This window comes from Cavia porcellus, unplaced genomic scaffold (assembly GCF_034190915.1).
Source record: "Cavia porcellus strain 051 isolate PalLab524CR breed Dunkin Hartley unplaced genomic scaffold, mCavPor4.1 scaffold_5, whole genome shotgun sequence".
NCBI classification, from domain to species: Eukaryota; Metazoa; Chordata; class Mammalia; order Rodentia; family Caviidae; genus Cavia; species Cavia porcellus.
Window position 1 is genome coordinate 48,987,501 of NW_026947488.1, and position 14,483 is coordinate 49,001,983.

The following is a 14,483-nucleotide window of genomic DNA, read 5'->3' on the forward strand; positions in this document are numbered from 1 at the left end:
AGAATCTTCCAACAAAAAAACCTCTGTAGGGCTGGAGATTTAGCTCATCAGTGTAAGCACCTGCCTGGCAAGCATGAATTTGATCCACAGAACAAAACAAAAACCTCTGTGGTCCAATACACAGGCGATAGGAGATATATTCTTAAGAATGCAACCTGATTACAAGCATGCAAAGGCATCACACGGGACTAACTATAAAGTCTAGGCAGGATTTCACACATTTTATTCATTAAAGCCAAAGTCAGACAGCTAAAGCTTCTCTTGTACCCTTGGAGACAAGTGACCTTGTGACAGTCTCCACCTTCTTGCAAGAGACTCCAGCGTTAACTCTAAAGGATCATGAGTAGAGTTCTAAGGACAGAGGCTGTGACCTGGCAGTCAGAAGTCTGGAATTGAGGTCACTCTAATTCCTGATGAAATCACCTGGCCTGAGCTGTTTTAAAGGAGACATCTTGGGGTGAGGCGGGTGATGCTACCTCCCAGTGCCACCAAAAACCCACCGAAAAACCCTAGCTCATTGTGTGCCAATTGACCCTCATAAAGTCACAAACATGTAGAAGAAGGAAGAGGGGAAAGGAAGGAAGAAAGGAAGGAAGGAAGGAAGGAAGGAAGGAAGGAAGGAAGGAAGGAAGGAAGGAAATGTCAACTTCAGTTAGTGATTAGTAGAAAAGAAAATGCAATTTTTTTTATCGGTACCGGGGATCAAAAACTCAATTTTTAAAAAGCCATCTAAGTTTGCTGTGTCCCCTGGGTTCTACCCATGGATGCTTGAAGATTGGTGGTGTCTAGATCTCCTCACTATTCCAGTCACACAATACTTTGTGTCTTTAGTCTCCTTTAATCTGAGGAGGAAAGCCAGGCCTGGCAGCACATGCCTGTAATCTCTGCATTCAAACTCTGCATTCAAAAGGCTGAGGCAGGAGGATCATCTTGAATCCAAGGGTAGCCTGAGCTATACACCAGGACCCTGTCTCAAAAAAAAAAAAAAAAAAAAAAAAAAGGCTGGGGCAGCTCCTTTCACTGCCTTAATGGGTTTGCGCTAGGAACCAGACAGTCCATAATACTCCCCTTGTTTGGGTCTGGCTGAGGTTTCCTGTTGATGAGATCTGGTGCAGTGCTTTTTGACACCTGGATGTGCTGCTATGTCCCTTGTGCATCAATGGGCAGCGTGTGGTGCCTGTTTGTCCCAGTGCTGGGAAATTCACTCTGATCGTGTGATAAGGTGCCACCTCCCACAGTTCTGCCTATAGATTTCCTATTTCCCCATCTTTAATCAATCAGTCATCACAGGAAGGTGTTTATTTTGAGCCTGTGTACATATTCTATTCCCATCATCCTTTCATTCCATTGTGGTCTCTAGTTTTAGCAACTCAAAATAAATTAGAGTTTCTTGTTTGTTTGTTTGTTTGTTTGTTTGGCATAGATGGTGAAGACCACTATGAAGCAGCTCTGAGCAGGATTTAAAATTCACCAATTGGCTTTTTATATTTACTTGTGCATCTGTCCCAGGACTAGGCTCTTTGTCTGGAGATGGACAGCGGATTCCTAGGATGTAAATCTCTGTGAATACCTGGCCCCAGCTGAGGCCTAGAGTGGCCTGTGATGCTGTGATGACACCACCAAGGACAAGAAAGGCCACAACTGAGGACACCTGGCTCTAAACAAAATTAACTAGATAGAGATTGCAGCTGCAGGTGTCTCACTCCTGCTGTGAAAGTCAACTTGGAGATAAGGTAATTCTCTCCTAATTAGCATAATTTACTACTTGGGGAAATCTTCCTACTGACTCCCACGGTCCTGCTCAGTTCCCACACTTTCCTCAGTGTCCCCTCCCTTTGAAAACCAAATAAATATGGCCACGTGGAGAAGTTCTTGCTCTCAGCCCCCAGAGAATCTCAAATTCTGCTAGAAGGTTTTGATCCTCCTGGAGCCCTAAAATCAGACCACTGTCCACTCATTTGGGAAGTTGTGGGTGATATATGCATCCTATGAATTTTTAATTATGTGTGATCCGAGGTATTTTCTATTTGGGGGCTTTATCCTGGTTGGGATCTTTCCTTTTGTTCTATTTAGCAACTCTTCATTCATGGACATCAGACATTATTGATATTTGCTCATCTCTTTTGTTAGCCACCTTCCTTAGGGCCTCCCTGAATCTGGGAAGGTGGCTCTCTTGGCTGGGGCTTACCTTGATCCCATCACGTGACATTCCAGGATCCCATGAACCAGAGACCATGCAGATGGTTTTAATGTCCCTTTATATCCCTTCCAGTGTCAATCCCATGCAGTGCCCAGATATCTAGCACTCCCACTCTCCAGCTTAAGATAGAGGCTATGCTATGTTGCTCCGAACACTTGTGGACCCTCAATCTGGCTTGGCCAATTTCCAATTGGGGTGGACACAGAAAGCTCTGGCCTTTGCCAGACTAAATCAGGTGATTGTTGCTGAGAGGGGTGGAGTTCTGGCCACTTTGACACCTGCCTTCCTTCTGGGAAATACCTAATAATAGATCTGACCTCACTGAGAACAGAGGAAAACCCTTCCTGCTCACAAAGGGCACAGACAGCAAGCCCTCACACATGTGCCCCGCCAACCAGCTCCCCCATCCACCCCACCCCCACTCTCCCAGCAGGAAACACTGATGCTGCAGGACAGCCTGGCTTCTGTAAATTGAGGTCACCTTCTGGGAAAGGGACTTGCAGACCTGGGAGTATCATCCTTGAGAGATAAGAGGCAGCCTGTTGTTTCTATCTGAAACCCAGGAGAAAGCAAAAGTTGATACAGGGTGAGGTTGCAAAGTCCACCACCCCAGATGTCTCATTCATTTGTTCCTTTGTTCACTCATCCGATACATAGGGAGTCTGGTATGCGGCAGGATGTTAACTGTGCCGTGGAAAGCAAAATGACATAAGATATACCATCCTGGAGAGTATAACCTGATGGAAAACGAATTCACCCTGAATAACATACCAGTAAGCATATGCTCCAAGGGGAGGTAGCACTAAAAAATGAGTACAGCTATATCTGCTTCTGAAGGAAAATACAAAATCCACCTCTGGAAGAATACTTTCTTCTTCTTCTTCTTTTTTTTTTTTCTTTTCTGCAGTGCTGGAGGTTGAACCCTGGGCCTTACTATACTAACAAATCTAAGTGATCTCCCACTAACCAGAGTTCTCAGCCCTGAAAGGATACATCTTTCTCCTTTAATGAACAGACATCTGCAGAGAAGGACAGCCTGCCTAGGAATACAATTGCATTCCATAAAAATTATTTATTTATTTATTTATTTATTTATCTTTCTTTCTTTCTGAGACAAGGCTTCACTGTGTAACCCTGGCTGGTCTTGAATTCACAGCAATCCTCCTACCTCAGCCTCCCAAATTCTGGGATTACAGGCGTGAGCCAACATGCCCAGTTGAGAATTTATAATTTCAAAGCAGAGTTGAACGTCTTTTGAGCTGCTGAAGGTGAGGCCCTACACCAATCTTTTTCTTTCTCTTGTTTAGTGGGCCAGACTGTGATACCAAAGTGGCCCCAGCTGGGCGTGGTGGCACAAGCCTGTAACCCCAGCATTCAGGAGGCTGAGGCAGGAGGATTGGCATGAGTTTGAGGCCAACCTGGGTTGTATAGCAAGACCCTGTCTCAAAAAAGCCAAAACTAAAGGTCGGGGGCTGGAGCATGATGGGTGAGGAGGGGGAGAACCTGAAGTGGTCAGTATAAACACAAATGAAGGAGCGGAAATGAACGGAGGAGAGGACGAGAGCTCAGACAGCAGAGAAGGCAGTGTGGGTAGTCACTGTGGAGGGGCCTGAGTTTCGGTTTTGAATGATAAATGGAAATAGATACAATTCTGTGATTGTACCAGGTGCTGCTGAATCACACCCCAGAAATAATCACTTTTATATTATGGATACTTTACAACGAAAAATTTTTAATTTAAAAAATTGAAAAGAAATGATCTCAGGGTGGGGTCTAGGAGTGAGAACCCCACCCCCATGCACAAGCGGCCACGGTGCTCAGGAGAATGAGAGTGTTGTGGGTGGGATATGGTTTGAGCCTTTTCCCATGAGTTTGTGTGTTGAGTGCTTGGTTCTCAGCTGAGGTGTGGATCTGTCAAAGTCTCCTGGGAGGCCAATGCTGGCCCCTCCCTGCTCTCTGACTTCCTGTCGCCAGGTGACCACTGCCTCTTGCTAAAGCTCCTGCCACTATGGTTCCATCCACCGTGAGGCTTTCCTGAGAGCTCCTGATACGAGTGCCATGCCCTTGCATCTCTAAACTATGAGCCCAAATTACCCAGCCTCCTCTACTTCATCACAGTAACAAACAATAGCCTAATGCAGGGAATGTTTAATAATCCATTAAAATTTTTACTATGTCATCCTTTGTGCCTCTAAATGTTTTTGTTGTTTGTTTGTTTTTTTGTAACAGAAATTGAACTCAGAACTTTGCGCTTGCATAAGGCGCTGTCCTCTGTTTTTAACAGTCTACTACAGTACATGATGCTGGGGTCATGGGGTGAAGAGCGTGCACTCTGTATTCAGACAGCAACAAGGCAGAGGGAGGAGCAACATGTCCTGAGACCCGGGTAAAACTGAGGGTGACAGAGAAGGAAGCAGAAAGTTTGAGCAAGTGAGCAAACAGTGCCTGCTAGGTACAAAGGCCCTGTGAGAAGCTCTGAAGGTGTCCTGGCAGGCAGGATGGGGCCTCAAGCACTGGCATCTGAATACTACAGGATCCAGTGCAACAGAGCAGAGGATGGTCACCTGGAAGGCAGAGACTTGAGTCATACAGCTGAGTCTCACCAACCTCAGCCTGCAGGCTCCCTCCTGCTTCAGCTAAACTGGGCTTTGTTGCAGAACTGCTCTGTGGTTCCCGCCTTACTGCAAATAAGAGATACACTTTACAGGAGAAATCCCTCTTCTCTTACATTTGGAATTCCTGAAGGGAACAGTGAAATACAATAGCTATCTAAAGATATAATTCAGGAAAACATTTCTGATGTAAGAAGAAACTTGAGGGCTGGTGGTACAGTCCCACAGTTGCCTAGCATGTGTGAGACCCTAGGTTTGATGTCCACCATCTCAAAAGAAAAAAAAAAGACCAATTAACTTTTGAAAAAAACATATCATGTTTATACCATAAAATATAGTCTAGCAATGTCACTGGCATTAATGGTAAGTAAACTTTGGAAACACACAGGCAAAAAGATCAAGCATTCGGGCTCCAAAAGTGTGTGTGTGTGTGTATGTGTGTGCACTGGGATTAAACCTAAGGCCTTGTGCATGCCGGGCAAGTGCTCTACCATACAGCTACATCCCACTTTTTAAAAAATTATTTTTAGGCTGGTCTGATGGCAGTGGGTTATCAGAACTTATTAACATTAGTGTCACTAAAGTTGGTATACCACCCCCCCACTGCTAAATTTGACTGGCTTAAAAAAATTATTTTTAGACAAGGTTTCCCTAAATTGCCCAGTCTGACCTCAAACTTGCAATCCTCCAGCCTCAGCCTCCTGAGTAGCTGGGCTTACAAGTAAGCACCACCACACCTTGTGCTTCCATCCTGTTTTTGAACACACAGGTGCAAAAAAATAGTCTCATAAAGTCATGTGAGCAGGGACACTGCAGACATGTACTAATGAAAATTAAAATTGAAAATAAGAGTTTTTAAAGAGGGAATGGAGCTATAGATTTTCTAGAAAACATCAATAGGGAAAATATCCCATGTCAAAATCTATGAGATACAGATAAACAAGTGGCCAGAGGAAATCCACAGGTGAAAGGCCAGCATCAATTTTTTTTTTTTTTTTGGTACCTTGCACTTGCCAGGCAGGTGCTTGTGCTGCTGTGCTAAACCCTTGGGCCCTCGATTTATTAAAAGATGCCAAACAGAAGAATTAAGCAATGGGTTATAGGTGAGCAAAATGAAGACAGCAGTTAGTGAAAATAAGAGCAGAAGTGAGTTAAGACTTTAATTGGTATCAGTGCAAGTTCACAGTACACTCATTGTGGGGAGTTGATGCATGTACACAATGCATGTCAATTCTTTTATTATTCCCTTCCTCTCCCCTCTCCATCTCTTGGTCCCCTTTCATTTGCAAAAGATATATTTCCGTGTTTTTATTATTCATCTTTTATTATGTTATTTATATTTTGGGCCTTCCATATAAGACAAACCATGGGATTTATGTGTTGATTTATTTCACTTAACATTTTGGTCTCAAGATGCATCCATTTTCCTACAAGTGACTAGTTTATCCTTCTTTATGGCAGAGTATTACTTCATTGTGTATAAATACCACATTTTCTTTATGTATTCATCTGTTGATGGACATATAGGCTGCTTCCAAGGTTTAGTATTATGAATTGTGTGGCTATAAACATGAGTATGCATGTATCTCTATAATATAATATCTTTAACTTTCTGGTGAAGATACCTAGAAGGGGAATAACTGGAAGAAAACAAATTTGTTGTTGTTGTTGTTGAGACAGCATCTCACCATGTAGCCTGAGCTGGCCCTGAACTCATGGCAATTCTCCTGCCTCAGCCTCCTGAGTGCTAGGACTATAGGACTATAAGACACCCATTATGCCTGGCTTATTTTTAGTCTTCTGAGTGATCTTCACAATGATCTCCACAGTGGTTGTAACCAGTTTACATTCCTTCCAACAATATGGAAGTGTTCTGTTTTATTTGCACCCTTGCCAGTATTATTACTTGTTGATCTCTTGATGATGATCATTCTTTCTGGAATAAGGCAGAATCTCAGTGTTGTTTTAATTTGCATTTCTCTAATGGCCAGTGATGTTAAATATTTTTCATGTATTTTAAAAAATTAATTGCTATACTTTGGATATACATAATGATCATATTCATCCCAGAGAATTTGTACCTATATATGATATATCTTTTTTTTTCTTCTTTTTATTGGTACCAGGGATCAAACTCATGACCACCTGCTTGCAAAGCAGGTGCTTATGCCATTGAGCTAAATCCCCAGCCCCTTACATGATACATCTTGACTCTTCTTTTTTCCCCATTCCCCTCCCTCCCTTCAACTCTTTTCCCCCCACCCCCCTTACAAAAGCTTTCTTTCCATTTTTCCCTCTATTCTCTTTTTTCTTGTTGTGTTTGGGTCTTTGTTTTGTTTTGAGACAGGGCTTTACTGTGAATTTCAGGCTGGTCTTGAGCTCACTTTTTAGCTCAAGCTGGCCTCGAACTCGCAGCAGTCCTATCTCAGCCTCCCAAGTGCTGGGATCACAGGTGTGCGTCACCATGCGCCCCTCTCTTTATTCCTTTTCCCTTATTTCTCTTCGCCCTCCCTCTTCCTAATTCCCCTTCCCATTTGAACATTTTCTTCCTACATCTCAGTATTTATTATACACTTTGGCCCTTATCCTTGGATATCTCACACATGACAAACAATGTGATATTTAAACATGTGTAGCTGATTTATTTCACTTAAAATTATGTTTTCAAGATGCATCTATTTACCTAAAAATGTCTCATGTTTATCCTGCCCTTTGGCAGTGATAAACTCCACTGTATATGAAAACTTTTCTAATCCATTAATCTGTTGATGGGCATTTGGGTTGTTTCCAAGATTTAGCTATTACAAATTGTGCTGCTATAAACATGGGTGTGCATACATTGCTGTAGTATAATGTTTTTATTTTTTCTAAGAAGAGACCCAGAAGGGGAAGAGCTGGGTCAAATGGGACCTCTAGTTTTAGTTTTTTGAGGACATTCCAGGCTGATCTCCACAGTGGCTACACCAGTCTTCATTCCCACCAACAGTGGAGAAGGGTTTCTTTTTCCCCACAGCCCCTCCCAGTATTTGTTATTGGTTGATTTCTTGATGATAGCCATTCTTTCTGGAGTGACTTGGAATCTCAGTGTTGTTTTAATTTACATTTATCTAAAGCCAGTTATATTGAACTGTTTGTGTATTTGTTGACCATTTGTACTTCTTTTGAGAAGTGTCTATTCACTTCAGTGGCCCATTTTTTGATCAGGTCTTTATTTGAGGGTCTACTCTTTTTGAGTTATGTTACTTAGTTCAAGATATTAGTCTTTGGTTGGAGGTGTGGTTGGCAAAATTTTCTCCCATTCTGTAGGTTGTCTCTTCACTCTATTGGTTGTTTCCTTTGCTGGGTGGAAGCTTTTTGATTTATATGATCCTATTTGTTAATTCTTGGTACTATTGGGGTTCAGTTCAGAAGCCTTTTGCCTATGCTTTCAAGAGTTTTACCTATTTTATCGTCCAACGGGTTACATGTTTCTGTTTTAATAGCTAGACCTTGATAAACTTTAATTTTAGTTTACAAGATGAGAAATATGAGACCAGCTTTAATCTTCTGTATGTGGAGAGGAAAAGACCCAGAATAACCAACTCACTACTGAAGGAGAATAAAATTGGAGGACTGACATCAGATGATTTCATGAATTACTCTAAAGCTATAGTAACACAGACAGTGTAAGACAAGCAAAAGAAGAGACAAATGCCAGGCATAGTGGTGCATGCCTGTAATCCCAGCACATGGGAGACTGAGGCAAGAGGATGTGAGTTCAGGGCCAACTTGAGTGACAGTGAGTTCAAAGCCAGCCTGATTTACAAAGCAAGGGCCTGTTACAAAAAAATAAAAACAAAAGAATAGACAAGCAACAGAGTTAAAGATAACATATTACAGTGACACATACATACCCATGTTTATAGCTGCACAACTCAGAATAGCTAAATCTTGGAAGTAACCAAATGCCAGTCAACAGATGGATAAAGAAAATGTGGTATTTTAACACAATGAAGTATATACTCTTCCATAAAGAAGGATAAGTTTGAGTTATGTATAGGAAAATGAATGCACCTCAAGACCATAATGTTAGTGAAATAAATCTGGCACACAGGCTTAAATACCTCATGGTTTCTCTTATATAAGAAACCTAAAATACAAATATAGAGCAAAACAGAAGACAGATAATAAGGGGGCTAGGGTTGTAGCTCAGCGGTGCAGAGTCTGCCTGGCAAGCATGAGGGCATGAGTTTGATTCCTAGTACCCCCCCGCCAAAAAAGGAGAGATAGACAATAAGAAACAGGGAGATGAATCTTTTGCAAATGGGAAGAGTAAGAGGGAGCATGGAGTGAAGGGAGGGGAAAAGCACATTAAAAGAATTAAGATGTGCTATGTGCATGTACTAACTCACCATGATGAATACAGTCAAACATACTGCAAACACGTACTAATAAAAGTTTTTAAAAGGGAACAGACAAATAGGTCAAGGGTCAAGAATAGAGATCCCAGAATAGATCTGCATTAATATGGTCAAGTGATCTTTCCAGAGGAGTTAGGCAATGCAAAAGAACATGATAGTTTTTTCAACAAGCCACATCCACAAATGAACATACGAATCTGGACGCAGACCTCACATCCTTCATACATGTCAAAGTGGGTCACAGATTTATATGTAAAAACAAGACTATAAACTCTTACAACAGGAAAAAATCTAATTGGGGGCATAGAGATGATGGCTTTACATATCAAACACCAAAGGGACAGTTCTTAAAGAGAATAATTAGTAAGCTGGACTTCAATAAAATTAAAATGTTTAGCTCTATGAAAGAATGAGAAGAAAGACCAAAGAATATGTTTGTAATAGATGCATCAGGTAAAGGACTATCATCCAAAATATACAAAGAACTCTTCAAAGTCAACAGTAAGAAAACAACCAAGTTTTGAAAGTTGGCAAAAGGGCTGCGGGTATCATCTTGTTAGGCTGTGCAAGACTGGTGAGAGAAACACTCTAATGTACGGCTCTGGTTTGATCCCCAGCACTTTGAAAATATTAAGCAATAGGGCAGATGCACATGCCTGTAATTCCAGCACTTTGGGAGGCTGCAGGAGGAGGACTGCAAGTTTAAAAACAGCCCAGACAACTTTACAAATTAGCCAGAGGCTGTCTAAAAAGGGAGGTGGGGGTTGGGGCTGAGAAGCAGCACACTGCAAAGGTCCTGGGTTCAATCTCTAGTACTGCAAAGTAAATAAATTAGCTAGTGAAAAATAAAAATCCATGTTAAACGCTGGGCATGGTGGTGCATGCCTGTAGTCCCAGCAAATTTGAGAGGCTGAGGCAAGACAACCTCTTACTCTTAAGAGTCTGAGGCCAGCCTGGACAACATAGCAGGATCCTACAAAACAAAACAAAACCCCTGAACAGACACATCCCCAAAGAAGATATACAGATGGGAAGCAAGGAAGCATATACAAGATATTCAATATGACCTATCATCAGGGAACTTCAAATTTCAACTGCTGTTAGCGAATATCAACAACCCTCCTAGCACCTGTGGCCAGCAACTACTGGCAGCTCCCTGGAGCCCTGCAAAAAGCCAGAGCCAGCAGAATCTGGCAGTTTCTGGGCCTCTTACGGCAGCTCACTGCTCTCCCTGGCTGTCCAGCTGCCCTCGAGGTTAACCCAGCTGGCTGCAGGCTGCTTTCTGGGCAAATGTCCTGAGGGTTCCCAGCTCGAGTGCAGCCAGCTCAGCCTGCTCTACTTGGATGGAAATCGCAGCAGGCAAGGCAAAGCAACCCGAAAGGCTTTCTGAGGTTTTGTGCTGCCCCACATCGGAAAGCAGGCTGCTTTCTCCGGCTGAGGGTTCGCTGGCGTGTATTTAGCTCAGTGGCATAAGCACCTGCCTTGCAAGCAAGCAGTCGTGAGTTTGATCCCTGGTACCTATAAAAAGTTAAAAAGTTAAAAAAAAAAAAAAGGCAGAAAAAGAGGCACCATGTGAGTGCCACGCCCACCTGCCCTTCTGTCACCGATAGGAGAGCGCACGCAGGTCGGAATGGGGACAGAGGCATCCAAAGTAGTCAGGGGGCATCTGGTTAGTACCTATGGCCAAAGCCCAAGTCTCCCTGACAGGTATTTGGGGCAGCCACAACTGTCCACAATGGAAGAAAGAAAAGGTCAAAGTACTTCTGCTGGTGCTGGCGCCTCCTCTTCTGTCTCACTTTTCCCACAGAATCCAGCCAGCACACTCTTTGGTGTCCACGTAACTGAACTGATAGGTTAGGTTCATGTGAGCACCTGCTCACACATGTCTATGGCAGTTTTATTTATAACTGCCAAAGCTTGGAAGCAAATGAGCTGTGGGCGATGGGTGAGTAAACTGGTTCATCCCTATGATGGTTATCATTCAGTAAATGTTTAAGAATGATCTTGGTGGCACATGCCTGTAATCCCAACACTGAGGCAAGAGGACTGCAAGTTTGAACGTAGCCTGGGTGTCAGTGATTTAGCAAGACCCTGCCCCAAAATAAAAATCTAAACAGGCTAGGGGTATGGTTCAGTGTGAAGACCCTCGGTTCAAATCCCATTACTGGAGAAAAAAAAAAAAAAAAAAGGCAGGTATGGCGGTGCCTGCCTGTAATCCCAGCATTTGGGAGGCTGAGTTCATGAGTTTAATGCTACCCTGGGCTTCATAGTAAGGCCCTGTCTCAACAGCCAAGGGAAAAAGAGAGAGACAGACAAAGAGGCAGAGAGACAGAGATAGCACAGTCAAGTCATGAAAAGACATGGGAAGTTTTTAAATGTCTATTACTAAGTGAGAGAAGCCAGGCAGGTGTGGTGGTACACACCTGTAATCCCAGGAAATTGAGGAATCTCAGGAAATTGAGGTAAAAGGATCACAGTGAGTTCTAGGCCAGCCTGAGCTACACAGCGAGTTCAAGGTCAGTCTTAATTATATAATGAAACCTTATTTCAAAGAAACAAAAACCAGGGCCGAGGATATAATTCAGTGGTATACCTTCCTGGTAAGTGAAGGCCATGAGTTTGATGCCTTGTACAAAAAAAAAAGTTAAAAAGCAAAAACAAAAACAAAAAAACAACTAAATGAAAGAAACCAAAGGGAAAAGGCCAAAGCTGTGTAATTCCAACTGTATGACATGTGACACAGGCAAAACCATCGAGACAATAAAAAGACCAGCAATTGCTAGGAGTTGATGAGAGGTCGGGCAAGCAGGTGGTGCACAGAAGGTTTTTAGGGCACTGAGACTGCTCTGCAGGACACTGTTGTGACAGACTCACATCACTATAGAAGTCATAGAGTGTGTCCAGGTGTGGAAGCACACACCTGTAATCTCAGCACTTGGGAGGCTGAGGCAGGAGGAACAGCATGAAGGGTAGACAGTCAGTTGAAGCCTAGAAATTTTTTTTGTGTGTGAACTTGTCTCAAAAAAAAAAGCACTCAAGTTCACTATGTCAAGAGTGAATTCTAATGTAAAGTATGGACTTTGGGTGTCAATGAAGGTTCTTCAACTGTAACAAACAGGACCCTTCAGGTGCAGGAGGCTGATGATAGGAGGCTGTGCATGTGGAAGGCAAGGAGTAGATGGGAAACTCTCTCCAGTTTTTTTCAAAACTGGTGACTCAACCCAGAGCCTCATGCATGTGAGACAATTGCTCTACCACTGGTCATCCTCTACAAGCCAGTAAAGTTGGTCTTGGAAAATATAAGCATAGTAGTTCATGATTGTAATCCCAGCACTCCGAGAGGCTGAGGCTAGAAAATCACAAATTCAAGCCCAGCCTGGTCAACTTAGTGATTCAGTGAGACCCTGTCAAAAAACAAAATATGGGGCTGGGGATTTAGCACAGCGGCATAAGCACCTGCCTTTCAAGCAGGCAGTCGTGAGTTCAATCCCCGGTATCGATTTAAAAAAAAAAAAAATAGGTCGGGCATGGTGGCTCACGCCTGTAATCCCAGCACTCTGGAGGCTGAGGCAGGAGGATCGTTGCAAGTTCGACACCAGCCTGGGCTAAAGTGAGCTCAAGGCCAGCCTGAACTGCATAGCGAGACCCTGTCTCAAGGAAAAAAAAAAAAAAAAAAAAAAAAAAAATATATATATATATATATATATATAGTCAGGCATGGTGGAGCATACTTGTAATCCCAGCACTTGGGAGACTGAGGCAGGAGGATTGCTGAGAGTTTGAGGCCAACCTGGGCTACACAAAATTAAAAAAAAACAAAAAACAAAAACATAAATAAAGGCTTGAGGGTTTAGTGAAGACCCTGGATTCAATCCTCCATATTAAAAAGGGAGGGGGGGATATTTAAGAAAGAAAAAGTTAAAAAAAAAAAAAAAGAAAGAAAGAAAGAGAGAAATAAGGTTAAGGCCACATTAATTGCAAATACAGAACCTTAAAATGTCATAAGAGTTGTACCAAACAAGCAGGATTTGCTTATCATGTTTATATTAAGTACATGCCTGGCTGTGTAAGGACAGGATTGAGCCCTGGGGCATGCAGGGAGACCTGGTGACCCAGCACCCACCCTATACCCCCCAACCCTGTCCTCGGGCTCCCTACACTGCTGGTGACCTATGACGAGCAGTGCCTGGCCTGCAATCTGTGCCTGCTCCCTCCCTCTAGGTGAGGCCCCTCTCCAGGGGTCTGCTGCACTCCTGCTGTCTTCCTGTTTCCTCTGCAGCATTCTTGGAAGTACCCTGGGCTTCAGTACCCGCCCCAGGTCTCCACCAAGTGGCTGTGGGCCAGTGGCTTGGCAGGGTTCCTGGGGGAGGCTGGGAGGAGGCTCGCAGGTGGGAGCCAGTTTGCTTCTGAGGCACTCTTACTTTTTTTTTTTTTTCTCCTTTTTTCTTTCTTGGTTTCAGTATTCCAACTCGGGGCCTTGCACTTGCCAGGCAGCCACTATACTGCCAAGCTACATCCCTGGCCCATCAATCTTACTTTTATCTTAGATCCTGGCTCTTTCCCTGGGCCCTTGCCAAGGTTCCTCTCCTCTTTGGGACTGCAAAGTGCTCTGGAGCTTAGATTCAGGGATATTCAAGCACACTGCTGTGTGGCCACCAGCCTAGCTTGGTCTCCCTGGGGACCCAGACATCTCTGCAGCCTGTGTGGCACCCAGTGGGCGCCAGTTGCAGGAGCCTGAGATATGTACAAGTCATGGTAGAAACCGGGCTACAGGTGCTGGGACAAAGATGGGGACATGCAATAAAGCTGCTGGGCAAATTCTGGGGCTGAAGGAAGTCTGGCAGGCATGAGATGGGCCTACAAATGCACCTATCCTGCCTACGCCAAGAAAGCCTCATCTTTGTGGTCACATAGATCAGGACATACACAAGTCTTTCTTTAATTTTTTTGTTTTTTTTTTCAGTACCAGGGATTGAACCCAGAGACAGCATTGAGCTATTGCCCCCGCCCTTTGTGTTTTGTATTGTGAGACTCAGTAAGTCATTAAGTTACCCAGGCTGGAGACAGACCTTCCATCCTCTTGCCTCACCTTCCCCAGTGCCGGGATTACAGGTGTGCACCACCATGCCTGATTCAACAGAGTGATTTGAAACCATTACTAGAAACTGCTGATTAAAGACTTAACAGCTGGTGTCTGGTATCCCACACATATCCTCTTGGGTCTCATTGCGGTGCAGAAGGCCAGTTCCACAACCAAAGGCATTTTCTGAG